Source organism: Oryzias melastigma, linkage group LG16, assembly GCF_002922805.2.
Source record: "Oryzias melastigma strain HK-1 linkage group LG16, ASM292280v2, whole genome shotgun sequence".
NCBI lineage: Eukaryota > Metazoa > Chordata > Actinopteri > Beloniformes > Adrianichthyidae > Oryzias > Oryzias melastigma.
In genome coordinates this window covers 23,544,481-23,558,934 of record NC_050527.1, presented here as the reverse complement: position 1 = coordinate 23,558,934, position 14,454 = coordinate 23,544,481, and the positions used below count along the sequence as shown (strand labels likewise).

Below are 14,454 nucleotides of genomic sequence, written 5' to 3'. Positions count from 1 at the left end.
GCACGTCTGTGTGTAATGGAAACGGAGCATATGATGGACATGCCAGTATCTCTTAAATTCTACTACTAAACACCAATGTTGCCTTTCCATATTGCTTGATCAAGAATAAATACTTGTTAATAAATAATTTTATTATTAATTAGTGAGAGAAATTCTTTGTTGATTTGATTAGAGTAAATGGTGGATATTTCTTGCAATATAAGCAATCTAGGAAACTCTTTAAGGACAGTTTTTGTAGCAACAAACTTTTACTTCATCTGGACAAAAACAAGTTGTAAAAGGTGAATTTTCACTCTGAAATGATGCAGCATGATGTGCAGCACAAACAACACAGAGCAAGGTCAGTGCAGGCTCAGTACTAGGGGTTTATGTTAGCAAGAATCCAGTGATACAATATGTAGTGCAATACAAATCCCACGATATGATAGAAATTGTGATATATTGCAAGACTGTACCAGAACAGTTTAATGTTTTTTGTATGTATGACTTGGAAAGAAAACTAAGTCACACTAAGTAGTACTTTCATAACAACAAAGACTACGAGCCTGACTGAACCAATGAGACTGAACATTTAACTCAAACTGGTTCAAGATCTTGTTCTGGTGCAATATAAAGCTGCTCAAAGTAGAATCTGATGCCTACTAGTCGGTTTAGCTGGAAAAAAGTAACTCTGAAGGATGCTCACAAACAAATATCATCTTGTTAGCATTTTAAAATCGATAGAGTATCGCCAAATGAAATATCGCGATAAATCACCAAATCTATTTGCCCTACACTCCTACTCAGTATCTGTTACTATGACAACGCTTTACACTGCGCATTGAATAGTCCACGTCTTGTGAAAAACAATTTTAGCGTTAAGAAATATGTTTATTAAGTATTAATATTTGATGTTATATAATTTTTTTGTAAGTAACCCTAATATGAGTGGGAGGACTCTCTTTGTGGTCACAAACTAATGGATGGTTCACACACCCATTAATCTGTGATAAAGAACACCTTGTTGGGCATAATCTCTCATACATAAAAGATTAGGATAATGTTGATCCAATGAAAAACTATCAGTTTACAGTTGGCAGGAACTAAACTACAGTTTTCTTTATTGATCCAATGACTGTCTTGACAGGAGTCAGTAAATCTCAGATGTTTGCTTTTATTTTATTTTATTTTTTTCTGTTTAATATTTTGGGTCAAATGCATTCATGACGAGTGTGGATGATGCTGATCACACACTGAAACCAGTTTCCTGAGAAAGCACTGGATTAAATAGCGTTTCAGTACGACACCAGATCCCTCCTGCTTCCTAAAACATAAAACCACCAACATTGATTTTACGAGAGAGCCAAACCGCCAGACTCATAACCACCTGCATTATCTAAGAAATCTGCTCAACAACAATCTGATTTACAGAGGAGAACACAGAAAAAGATTCATTTCAACAATAACTTTTCTCGTAGATAAACATTTTATTCCGTCTCCTCCTTCCCAGGAGACAAAGTCGGGTGAAGCGAAGCACAAACCTCCCCAGTCATCGAAAAATCTTATCAAAGTCGAGGATTACAACCCGATAAGAAGATCTGAGTAAATATACATGTGCGCTCTTTTCTCACACTGGTGACCAAATCCCTTATGTGTGACTTAGCGGTTTCCCTGTGAGCATAATCCCTGCTTACCGCACACCTGGGAGGTGTTGGATATAATTCTCTAAATTAAAAATGCTAAATCAGGAAATATGGGAATTACTGGGGAGAGTTTTGGTGGTTTCAGGCTGAAAGAAAATTAGCTAGAAAGATTTTTTTGAGGAGAAAATAAGAAGTTTGAGACTATTTCTTTAATGACTTAAATGACTTTAATAAAGTTATTTTTTTCTTGTTTAAAAGAAAGACAAAAGTGGAAGGGAGAACCACATTTTGAAAAGTTCGTTTTATTCAACCATTAGTGAAATTGAAATGGAAACAAATGAGAAAAACAGTGGAAAAAATTAAAATTTTGATCAGATGTTCAGTGAGCTATAAAATAACTGGATTGCTTTGAACCGGCAGAAAACACATTTTTATTAAAAAATGTGATTTTTGGGATTATTTTGGCACAGCAATCAAACTTTGCTCCAAAAGTCTAAAGGGAGTCATGGATCGGTAGTAGTTTGTAGCCAAAAAAACATACATTTTATTGCTGTTTATTTCTCAGCTATGAGTATTTTAATCCCAAGTCCTCATATATCTGACCAAAAGACAGACTTGTTTGCACAGACGGTGCAGAGCAGATGCTTAAAACAGCTTGTTTTTACACCACAGTTTATTTTTCAAGTCTTCTCACCTCATTTCTGTCCAAACCTAGAAAATACAAGGAAACGAGTAACACGTGTAAAAGAGAAGATTCTTTGTTGGCGAATACTCCACCACAAGCTTGGATCGACTTTGTTCATGAGTGCAAATAAGCTCTTCAGTTTTAGCAGAATCGTCCTGCAGTGAAGAGCATAAATCATGACTAAACTGCACAAAAACATAGATTTCTACAGACATTCAGGAAGAAGGGGGAGTAAAAACAAAATCCTTCAATGGCTGAAGTCTAACAGAGCTCAAGAAATAGTCAAAACTCATTACACAGGTAGGAATCAGATTTGCGGTGTATTATGCTCCAGCAAAAAAGGCTAAGCTTTCTAATCCTTTCCTGTCCACCCACCACTGTAAGGCCGGATTTTATACCCACAACTTAGAGAGGACGAGCACAGAACTGCACTGGCCAATTTGGACGAGACGGTTTTGTGATCCGATAGGTCAGAATGGAAGAATTTTTGTATTTTTTTTAATTAAAATATATATTTCAACATCGATAGATGAATAGATAGTGTGTAATCATTTGAGAAACATACAAATTATGTTTGGGCAGCTGTAAAAGGGAATTACTTCAGAAAGCAAAGAATGTTCTTTATTAGAGACTAAAACGATTAATCATGTTCACAATTCTTATAAAAAAAGATTAAACTAAGATTGGTCCATCAAGGAGCTACACACTAAAAACTCCACAATCCAACTCAAAAGGGATCAAATTTGTTTGATTTTAACTTGAGAAAAAATGAAAAATTCAAGGAAAAAAAAAAAAAAAGAAATTGGGTTAAATCACAACCCGAAAAATGAGTACTGCTCCAAAAACTAACCCCAAAAAATGTCTTCACATGAATTGGGCCAAAAAAAAATAACTCAAATGTTTAAGAAGTGTATAAACACAAATATAGACTGACTGACCTGCAAGAAAATTACTAGCAAAATAAAATTAAAAAAGTTTACAAAAATGAATCTATCTATAGGCTAAAAATTGTCCAAAAAAAAGTAATTTTATGAAATGCATTTTTTTTGTGCGTCCTTGCTGAGCAGGTGGAACGCTTTCTGTAGTTTGTCATACAAGGAGTTTTATATTTGCAGCTGAAGATATTTTTGAAACATAATTTGGGCAATCCCAAAACCTTTGATTTTACATCTTACACTTGATATCATATAAAAGTTTTACTTCCATGTTTTTCTTAGGAGTCAAAACTCTTTAAGATCTTTTAAAGAAGTCTTATTTATGGTTTAATTCAGTGTCTTAAAGTCAGAAAATAAAGCCATTCTAGCCCTCACCAACATAAAGCACAAAACTCTTCTTCCTTACAGTTTTTCAACTTGGAGGGAATGGTCCTTATATCTCAAATGTTTTCTGTGGTCAATTTTAGTATTTTCCAAATCATTTCATTTTTAAGTAAAAATGGGTCAAGTTCACAATTTCTATTTTAATTTTAATTCTTCAAAATGACAGATGTTTTCTTTATTGTTTTGATATTTAGACCTTGAGTTTATATTATAAATTCTATTTTATTGTTTATGTTGCCATAAACACAAATGTAGAATTTAATTAAGACAATAAAAATGGTCTTGCAAGAAAACTAATCTTATGAATACAGTTTTTTTTAAGTTTTATGGACAGGGAAAGTATAAGAATGGTAAAGCTGGTATATTTGTATACATATACGTGTTTGTGTGTAGAATTTTGTGTGTATGATTGTGTGGGCAGATGTTTGATGAAAACAAAAGCTACTTAATGCCCGTGTTTGATATAGATTATACTGCATAAACTTAAGATATATTATTATTTAAAAAGATTTAACTTTTTCAAACTTTCGAACATATTGAGGTCATTTATTTTTATCCATAATTTTTAAAAACAATTTTGTTTTGTTGTTTTCTTTAGTTTTTATTGTTTTCCATGAATTGTCCAAAATAAACGACTAACAAAAAGCAAAATAATCTTAGTTTGAGTAAACGTGTTTTTGTGACGACATTTTTTTAAAATAAGAATTCTTAGTAAGAAAATTGTTCTTTCCCCTTTGGCTGATTTTCCTGCCTATCTAAAAAATTTGTTCACTTGGGGAAGAATTTTTCACTCATTTCTAAGAGGTTTGCTGTTGCAGTGTGACGGTGAGAAGGTGCTGATGCTCCTCACGGTGCACTCTTCATCCTCTCATGGGAAAAGAGGAAACAAATACATTTACGTCAAGTAGTAAAACCTGTTGAGCCATCACGATAATCTCTCAGTTGAAATCAGAAGTATTTCTTCTTTGTGTGAGGTAAGATTGTTTTTATATTTAAATCCAAACGGATGGTGAACAGCAGCTTTTTCAAAACAAAAATAAATCTCAAACCACTTGAATATGAAGATGAGCAACAGATAAAGAGGATCTTTTTCCAGCATAAAACAAAAGCAGACTTTAAACAAAAATACATGTTCTTGCTGTTTAAATGTCTGGTCATCAGTGTGAGATGTGGACGCCTTTATTCTGAAAACCTTTAAGCTTCAGATACGGATGGAAATTATAGGCGACTTTTTAAATTATGGGAGCTGGAAAAGTCATAACCGGCTTTAGCCGAATGAGAGACGTGACTTCATTTCAGCTGAAACCACAATTCCATCAAGAGCGACTTAAAAAAAAACCCACTGAACTTGGCTCCAGTGTAGAACTCGTCTTTCAGCATCAGCACAAGACAGGATTTCTGCACTTCCTCTGAACCTTTTCCTCCATTCAAGGTGGATCATCGATAGATTTACATGACAATTACATTGAGTTATAGAAAACTTCATTATTTAAAGTGCTACTTTAGACACAACTTAATAAACAAAAGTAGAAGCAGTTTGTCGACTGTCACAAAAAGTAAACGCAGAACAACAAGACTGGAAGCCAAAATGCAAAAAGAAAACATTAATAAAACTCATGAAAGCAGACAATGCACATTTTTGTGAATACAAACTACAAAAGCGTTACCTTGTTCATAATGCAGAAGAAAAACAAATGTCTTTAGTGTTTTGATAAATCCTTAACATCAGTTTGGTGTTTTTTTGTTGCTGTGAAACTATGTGGGCACAAACCTCATTTCTTTTCCAATCTCGTGTCACAAAGGGGTTTCATGCAAAGGATCCAAACGCAGGAAGTTGGAGGCAACCCTGAGGAGTGTTTAAATGACATTTTAAAAAGACAAAAAAATAGAAAAAAACTAAATGCTTAGAGCTCATGTAAACAGAAATGCGTTCAGCAGGTCACATCAAGAAAAGAGAATTCAAGGTTTTTCTGCAATCTAAGGTGTTAAAGTGAACACAGCTGAGGCAATTATCAGCAGCTAAGTGTTGGTACAGACAGGAAACAGCTCATGAAAGAGAAGAATTTAACAAAATAAAACAGGAAGTTGAAAAAAGGTCAAGAAAACAAATCTAAAATTGAGCTAAAAACCCACTCCAGTAAAAATAGTGTTTTTATCGTGATTTTATGACATTTTTCTCATAATGGAGGACATGCATAAATAAAATTAAGCAAAAAATTGTGTTTCTGAGTATTTCGTTATTCAAATCATTGTGAATCAGGAATAGGTGAAAAATTGTGTTTGAAAAATTGAATTGAATGCCTTTATTGTCATTGTAGCCGTTACAACGAAATTTAGGTACAACTCACTTTCAATGTGGACATGTTAATACAACACACAGTAATAGATATGTAAAAAATATAAAAAGATTTCAATAAAAAAAGGATCAGGTGCAGGTGTGACGTAGAAGCTACAATGGAGAGCCACAAGCTTCCTGCTCTGCTCTATCCTGATGACTCCTGTAGACAACCTGATCCTCATCCGAACTGTTATCTGGATCAAAACTGGACTTCTCCAGTATCGCTTATCAGTTTTTGTTGTGCCAGTAATGCTAGATTGAGGTTATGAGGGGCTGTAAGCTAGTGGGAAAGTGTGGAAGTAGAATGATGATGAGCAGGCTTCCTCTGTGGTAACAGTTCCTTAAAACATTGCTTCCGCTCTGTAGAAACTGTGTTCTAGAAAACAACATGTTCTTTTTTTTTTTTTTTCTTGTGGCTAAAAACAGTACAATTATAATTAAAAGTCAACTGAGAATTCCTTGAAAATAGATCAAAAGATAGGAACTTTAATAGCAAAGAAATCCAGAATAAAATAAAACAAGGAAACAAAACAACTAGACCAGACCCTGATATTTCTACAAATTACATAAAAACATGTTGCATTAAAAATATGATCATTGAAAATAGTACAGAAGCAAAGAAAGGTGGAATTAAACTAAAAAAAAAAATGTTATTTTGTTTGTGATGAGTTCCAGATTTACATTCAGAGCTGATCTAAAATAAAAGACATAATATGTAAATAGACTGTCGTAAACTACAGCTTGATACTAGTTTGGGATATTTAATTTATTTGTGTAAAAACAAGAGAAACTAATGTGACTGAAAGAATCACAGGTTTTTTTCACAGTGCATCTTTTGTGCATTCATTGATATTTTTAGGGAAATCATTTTGAATACAGTGGCAGTTTATAATGCAAATAAATATTTCCATAAAATGTAATCAATACGGCTCTGAGTACGCAGAAACACTCAGTGAAGTCATTTACAAATAGAGAATAGAGTGAAATTTATCTTTCAACTAAAAACAAAATCCTCATTTATATATCAGTGGCTGAAGGGTATTATTTTATGTTATTTTTCGTTTTTAGTTTGATCAAATGTTCTTTAGGTGTATTTTCACATACAGACTAAATTTGAAGATTTTTCTGGCACATTTTTTTTTTAAATGCTTGCCAGTTTTTCTACCTTTGCCGAACTGCCATGAAGGTAACTTCAGATCAGTCCCTGGCTCAAGAACGCTTTGGCTTCTTCAAGAGTTTTGGGAAATCAAACCGCTAAAGACTGATCAGTGAACAATCTGCCACTCCAACCGAGACACATCTGATGCTTCTGAGGCAGATGACTATTAGAATTATATTATAGAACAGAAAATTAGACAACAATCAGAGAAAACATTTTTTTTTATCCATTTGGAAAAAATAGTTGATTTTGTATCATTTTGTTTGAATAAATTATCTGTGTTATGATCAATTTTAAGGAGGGTTTTGAACAAACTTTCTTTAGATTTTTTTTCTAACACGTAATAGTTGGATATTAATATGTCAAGTTGATCTGGAACTTTCTTATTAATAATTAACACAAGTAAACAACTAATTAAAGGAAAAAATTCTAACAAAAACAACACAACTTCCGCTGCTACATAACAGTCGGAGGGTAAGTCTTCACGGGTGCTCTAATAAGTGTAAATAATTAGTCAGTAAAGTAAGTTTGCAGCCACAGTGGCAGATCTGCTCAGGAATTATCTGAACTCTATATTGCCCTGATGGTAACCATAGGGAGTCACAGTGGGGGATGTCTGGCTGTCAAATAGGCATGCAGTGTAGTGCTTCCATTGTGCCTCATGCAGGCGTGATGAAGTGGCTCCATCCATCTTGTTGGCTCCCGCTAAAGAACAGGCTCATTTGGCCGCGGAGCTGATGACAGATGGGAGGAACTGCAAGCTTTTTCCTCCAAAAGGGCGGGACCCCTGGCTCTGAAAATGTGTGGACTGAACTGTGAGTGTCAGAGCGGGCAGCACCGCCAACCCCAGAAAGGGTGATGTCAGCCAGTACGGCCCGCTTTGTTTGACGGCACTGAACTTAACACTCTTCACTATGATCCTACGCAAGCTCTGGTTTATAGTGGCACTCCTAAAACAGCCCTAAAAACAGTAAAAGTATCCACCTCTTAATAAAAAAATAAATGTTACTTTAATTTAATCTACTTTTAACCCTATAAAGTCTCACTCCAACTACATTTTCATCCATTACAAAATCATTCCCAATGGTCTTTTAATTACAATTATGTCAAATAAAAAAGCCTGTCATGGGTGAGACTGTTGCTGCAGAAGTTAGCCACCACTTTTTTCCCATAATCCCTTTGTTTACTCTCTCTTATCGTTAGCTTACAGCCCCTCACTACCCCAAGCTAACAACAGCGTAGCCATAAAGTGAAATCTGAGCTATCCAAACGTATAGTTTTGAGACAGATGAAAGCTCAGTCGAGGAAAATGAAAACATTAATTTGATCTATTCGTCTCCAACTCAATTCATAAGAATTGTAGTGGAGCAAGGAGACTATAGCCCACCCAACGCAGTTGCGTCATAAACTCAAGCTTTTTCAAACTGCAGGTTTTTATTTCCTCCTGATTCTTCAAGATTTGAATAAAGAACTCTTCGGAAAAACACAGTTTTCTTACATTTTTGTCCTTCTTCATGAGATAAAACCCTACAAAAACAGGATTTTCGTTAAAGTGGGCTTTAACATCAGAACTTTAGCTACAGTGTTGACATTCTTTTGACTACCATATTTCCTTAACCGTTAACCAGATACTAGAAGATTCTGAAGTGAAGAAAAGCAGCCTTGTGACGCTGTGCTGAAGTGCTTGTGCACTCATGAATCAGCGGATTTTGTCATGGAAAAAAATGCTTTTCATGCGGCTTTGAACCAATATTCACTTTACATTGGTAATGTCTTTCATATTGACCCATTTGACATAAATGCTCAAAGAAAATTGGGAAGTAAAGAAGTGTTTGTTTATTTAAGTGTTATTGCCCGTGCTTTAGGGTTAAGGAACAGGAACAGCTTTATTATACTGCACTACCATATTTAAAAAATGTATTTAAAAAAATGTTTATTTGCACGACATTATAATGCGAAAATTTATTGTTCTAACAATATAACTTTCTTATTTATATGATATAATATCAAATTCTTACAATATAATTTTCACATTTAAACCATATTACAAAGAACGTTTCATGTTCTTACAAAAAAATAATATATTGTTCTAACGATATAGTTTATTGTACAAACGTGAAAACTATATTGTAAGACATTTATTGTAAGAATGTAAAACGTGTTGCGTTAAGAAAACCAATAAGCTTCCAGTTCAGTTAGAAAGATATTCACAGATTCTGACTACACTGGAACTAAGGGGCCAAACCCAACTCCTGAAAAACAAGCCCACACCATCATTCCTCCTCCACCACGTTTCCCACTCGGCACAATGCAGTCTGAAATGTACCGTTCTCTTTAAGACTCCAAACCCAGACTGGTCTGGGTTTGGAGTCTAGTCCAGTGGCGGCGTCCTCTACACCACTGCATCGACGCTCTGCATTGCACTTGCCCGGCCATGGAAACCCATTCTATGCAGCTCTCTGCGAACTGTACTTGGAATAATCTGAAGGCTGCATGAAGTTTGGAGCTCTGTAGCAATTGTCTGTGCAGAAAGTCTTCACACTTTTGAGTATCCGCTGACTTCTCTCCATCAGTTTAGGTGGCCTAGAACTTCATGATTGAGTTGTTGTTCCCAAACTCTTCCATTTTGTTGTGATAGAGCTGACAGTTGACTGAATATTTAGTAAAAGTAACAACTGAATTTGTTTCACCGGTGGCATCCTAAGACAGTTTCACACTGGAATTCACTGAACTCCTGAGAGTGGAACATTCTTTCACCAATGTTTATAAAAACAACTTGATTTCATACACCTTTGACCAGGCCAAGTGATTTGGACACCTGGATCTGATCATTTGGATGGGTGAGCCAATGCTTTAGGTAATATAGTGTATCTTTTGTAGATTCCTTCTGTAACAACTATATGTAATTTATTGTCTTTTTGGTTTATTGTTTTGCTATCTTTCTCCCTCTACAACGTTCCTCTGATGCCATAGCCTATTAGTGAACCTCGTAGTCATTAAAGTCAGGGATAGATAATGGGTTCTTCTAAAATAATGACGTTACAAGCTGTCAGGAAATTCTTACGTAATTACACAAGTTGTTCAACAATACACAGAGCTTAGTGCTAATTACTTTCTGTGTGATTGCGTTACCTTTGTCTTTGGGTCTTTTTTCTTTTTTTTTTTTACTGGCAGAGATAATAAAAGGTTAGAGCCGCCATCTGCACAGCGCAGACAAGCCAAAATCAGCACCCTCCCCACTCTGATTACACAGGTATCAGCATCAAACAGCCCTAAGCTGCCAGAAAGATGCTAATAAAGCCTATAGTGACAAGTTACTGGTGAATAATGACTTTTAAATGCAGTGTGCTGCAGGAGCATTAGACTTTGCATCATTTTTTACTTTGAAATTACAATATAGCTCTTTAGTCAATAGAAAAGACGTGATGAATGCTGTCACCGCCTCCCGAAAGCCCCTCACGCTCAAGGACATGCTCACATACGTACGCCCAAATATCCATATGTTCTTCCAAAGTGAAGTGTCATTTATATTCTGCTTTATTACAAAGAATTTGCATTCATTGAAAGTTTAGTTCTCCACAAGTTTTTCTAAAAATGGTGCTGCAGGCTGACAAAGCTGACACGTAATTTAGAAAACTTAATACATTTTTTTATTTGATAAAACTTAATCCCATAAAATATATGACACTTTTATAAAGTTTTAGACGTTATTTGGGTTCTTATGTTTGAGGTTTTAAAGCTGAAAGTTTATTTTAAAGATTGAACTTTTTTTTTTTTAATTAACAAAGAACAATGAACTTTTTTCTCTTTTCGTCTCAAAGTATATTTTAGAATCGATCCCACGTGCCATACAAGTTGTTTCATTTCAATGACGAACATTTGAGTTTATACCTTCTGTTCTGGTTGCCACAGTCTTCTAGACGTGGGTGGAGAACCCTCTACACCTCTGGGGTGCAGCAGCAGCTGAACATCGCCAATCTTATAGAGAGAACTTACATCAACGCAGAAAGTCTCTGACATCAGTTCTCTACTGAAGACATTTCCATCACTGGATGCAGAAGATCTGTCAGAGTTGGAACTCTTCCTCTCTCTGCAGGATGTTTCCACACTTTCCTCTGAAAGAAGACTTCTCCTCAGATCATTTCAGACAAGTCTAGAGAATAATATATTTGACAGAAAGGTTCTTATTCTACGTTCCTCTGCTCTGGAATACAGCAGCATCATCCGAGGCACAGATACAGTTTTGACTTCAGATTAATTCTCAGATTAGTAATCAGTTTGACCCTATTTCAATGTCCCAACACTAGAGTGGCACCATGAAGCTCATCAAGATCAATTCCTCATTTCTGTTACTGTGAACTCTGTTGTCAAGTTTTCTTTCATGTTCCATTTACTTGTATTTTAACATTTAAATCTGCTACATTTTAACATATTTGTATTTTGGAAAATTCTTTTATCCCTTAATTTCCCACTTTGACTTTATGGTGACTCCTGCATTTTGAGATCTTGCCTTTTAAGTTATAGTCTATCAAAGCTTTATAAAATGTTGTAGTAATACACCTCTGTTTTCAATATATAGACTCTTTGATATGACTCGGCCTGGATTTGAACTAACGACCTTCCAGTCACGGGGCAGACACTCCTGCACCAGACCACTGAGCCAGTTACATACGATATATTTCAAATACATAGACTGTCTTCATTTTTAATTAATCTTCTCATGTTTGTTTTATATCTAGTTAGGGCTGTTCTCACAGCAGCAGCATTTTAAAATGTTTTTTTTTAATTAAATTAAATTAGAAGCAGAGTACATATGTGAAAATAGTAAAACAAATTCTGAGAAAGAGTTTAAGCTTTCCTGTAATAAGTGTAATCAAATTATAACTGATGTCAACAGACTTAAAGAAGCTTTAAACTCCGATTAAATTTAGTTTAAAAGTGTATATTTTTTAAAACACGTAATTATGTTACATTCTGTTTGGAAACAGCTTTAGTTCTGAAGAATTTAATTGAAGAGATTTACCGAGGAGAGACAAACTCTTATTGTTTTAAGTTAATCAAAGAGGACGAGGGGATAAAGATCGTTACAGTCAATCAGCAGAAGTTTGTTTCATAACTTTCAAACCAAACTGAATCAGATTCATATGGGAAGCTTCAGTTCGGAAATGAAAACCTGAATAAATCAGATTTGCTGATGAGGTCTTTATATCAGAGAAAGCACCAGAACATTTGCAGCACACATTTAGCTGCTGAGTGAAGCAGAGGAAAACATAAATCACGCTAAACTTGACTTTAATAACTTTCTCTGCAGATTTTAGAGAAGAACAAAGTGAAACTGATCAGTCACATTTTCTATATTTGTGTCTTTCCTGACATTTATAGTTTGAAAGGGTTTTTTTTTTTTTGGTTAATCCATGTTTGCTTTATGTGAGCAGAGCATACAGGAGGTAATGGTTTTTAACCACAAAATTACCACAAGTAGAGATGATTCAAAGGGTTTTAGTTAAGTTATTATTATTTATTTGTTTTCGTGGCATTTTGTCTTTATTATCTTTATTATCTTTATTATGTTCTGTATCAGTCTTTTCCAAACAAAAACTTATTTAGTTAAGGATGTGCAAGTGTAAAGAAACAGGTATGCCTGACCATGCAACTTTTTTAAAGACCCAATAATAATAATAATAATAATAAAGTGGTTTTGGTGTTTTAACAACTTTTGTGTCATTTTTTAGATGATTGAGGACATATATCAAAAGAATTAAGCTTAAAATTGTATTTGTGAATATTTCTTTATTTATATCGTTGTGAATCAGGGAAAAAAGTGCAAGATGTCTCCACTTGTAGATGATTAGTTCTACAAATATAATTTGAAACTGTACTTGTTCGCCATTTTGGTTGCAACAGTAAATGCTAGGTTGGGGGTGTGAGGGGCTGTAAGCTAAAGAGAGAGTGTAAACAAAGATCTCACAGCAAACAGGAGGGGAAGAGGGGCGGGGATCGTGACAAAAGTGTTGATTATCAAAGAAAAGTGCAGGAAATTTTAATAAAAGGAGGTGAAATTCATATGGAGACCAGCACTGTAATTAACAATGATCATATTATATTAACAGGCTGAAAGTTCATATTATGCCTTAATAATCATTAATTATCTGACATAAAATTAAATAAAATTCAGCATCAGGAATTTTTATTTCCACATTTGTTGTTTTTTTAACTGAGAGGACCATTTGATATACTCTTTGCAGACAAGCTTTGTTTATTAGTTACCTTAAAAAGTATGTTATAATTGTAAAGACAGATTAGTATTTACTTAAAATTGTATGTTAATGTTAAAAATAGTCAAACATTACCAATATAATATAATGATTATTACAATGTGTGCCATATTGAGATACTATCGAGTCATGTATCGTGAATTTCATTGTATTGCGAGTTTTCCTGAGATTCCCGGTCGTTATATAAGACTTTACTATCTTCAGACTCAAAGTGTTTCACAGTCACTGTCCCATTCACACACTCCAACACGCGGGCAGACAACGCGGTCCACGATCAGAGGCCGACTATTCAACCTCTTAACCACCAGCGCCCATACATTAAAAATATTCTTATATGTGATTCTAGCAAAGACTGAAGGAGTAGTATTAATTGTCTCTTTGAGAAACGTGTAATAGAGCAAAATATTGTTCTTTTGCTTAACTTAAGGAAAGGAGGAATGTCAGTTGTATTCCTCAGCGTAGCCCCAAAAATAAAGAGCTATAGGAGGCTGAGCCGGAAGACTATGAAGACAACAATCCTAACAAGTTGCATCTTTTCCTGGAAGTTTATTTTTTAATCTCAGAACATTAAGTCAAGCACATACTGGAGTTCAAATGTGTCAACATCACACTCTACAAAACAGCTGCTGCTTGCAATATCCAACTTTATAATCACACGGACATTGTGTGATATATAGATAGTATATGTTTACGCTTTAAAAACAAAGAAATCCCTATTAAACTATGAATTATGTCACTTCTAAAATTGCTTTTTTTTGGAAATAAATTATTTTTGAGATTCTTCTTTCTTCTAAAAAAGCATCCTTCATTTGGACAGATAAGGAAGAACTCATACTTTGCATAGCTTAAAAGTCTCTAAATATTAAAGGAGAAAAACAGATTTGTTTTTTCCATTTTCATGTGAAAGTCATTAACTCATACCTCAAAGTGAGAATTCATCTGATATTTTTAAAAGCAACCCACACAAAGCAAGACGGCATCTAGCAGGTGTAAACTCACCACAGCAATTACTCATTTTATATAATAAATCTATAAAATAATATTTTGAATAAGAAA

General features: G+C 34.5%; 1 long non-coding RNA gene across 1 annotated transcript in view; it reads right to left on the bottom strand.

Moving 5' to 3' along the window:
* Window positions 1–2,277: 2,277 nt before the first annotated feature.
* LOC112136615 overlaps window positions 2,278–14,454 on the bottom strand; it is a 28,992-nt gene continuing 16,815 nt past the window's right edge. Inside the window, exons 3-4 of the long non-coding RNA XR_002917386.2 lie at window positions 5,398–5,472; window positions 2,278–2,462 (exon numbers count right to left, since the gene is read on the bottom strand). This is a non-coding gene — a long non-coding RNA (uncharacterized LOC112136615). The remainder of the gene's footprint in view (window positions 2,463–5,397; window positions 5,473–14,454) is intronic.